Consider the following 937-nt stretch of genomic DNA (forward strand, 5'->3'; position numbering starts at 1 on the left):
AAAAACATACAAAAATAAAAAACAGTACTGTCTTTAAATTTAAAATTATATTTTTAATTATAATTAAAAATTAAAATGTAGTATTAACAAAAACAAAATAAAACATACATATAAACAAATACAAATATTCTTTTTATAAACCAAAATAATGTACAAAATAAAATAGAAAGGTAAAGAACTTTTTGGGTGAAATATGACCCAAACATGTTCTTTGTGAGTTTCACCCAGTTCTTCACATTATCATATATAAACACAGGAGGTTTTTGTGAAGATGCAAAACAGGATAGCAAATATTGCACAAACACTGCATATGATTTTGTTTCACAGCAATTCATTTAAATGTATAAGCTGTTAGCCTAACCTGCCTGATCACCTTACACTCAGTCCCAGCGTGGGTGCAAACACTCCAGCTGAAATGATTGCCCCATACATTTCTGCATTTACTCCATTACGTCAGACTCTAAGAATTCCAGAGCCACAGACTTATCAGTACAGCATGTTTGTGAAAACACTAGGACATGCTGATACCAATTCATTCCATGGAATATATGGTATTCAGTTTCAAAGAACTGGATGAGGAAAATATAAAGATTCTTTATATACTGTACATAGACATAGACTTTAACATCACTGAGACCTGGTAAGCCAAGGCAATCATAAGAGCAGAAACAATAGGATTTGGTTTCTTTTCCGACGAATGGTACATGAACGTCAGGTTTGTATTTAGAAAAGAAACGTGAAATCATGAGTGCTTATTGCTGCTTATCCCTCTAATTCACTACAGCTCAAATCCTCAGGCTTAGTGTTTCAAGACAAAAGAGGTGCAACTAAGTAACATCCATGCAAGTCTGTGACAGTTCGTATTGTTCATGATACTTGGCTCGAACGTTACAGTGATACAAAGACCGGCATTCCATGAGGTGCATTCTTTCAGCAA

The sequence above is a fragment of the Sinocyclocheilus grahami genome, unplaced genomic scaffold (assembly GCF_001515645.1).
Source record: "Sinocyclocheilus grahami isolate Dianchi unplaced genomic scaffold, SAMN03320097.WGS_v1.1 scaffold795.1, whole genome shotgun sequence".
Taxonomy (NCBI): domain Eukaryota; kingdom Metazoa; phylum Chordata; class Actinopteri; order Cypriniformes; family Cyprinidae; genus Sinocyclocheilus; species Sinocyclocheilus grahami.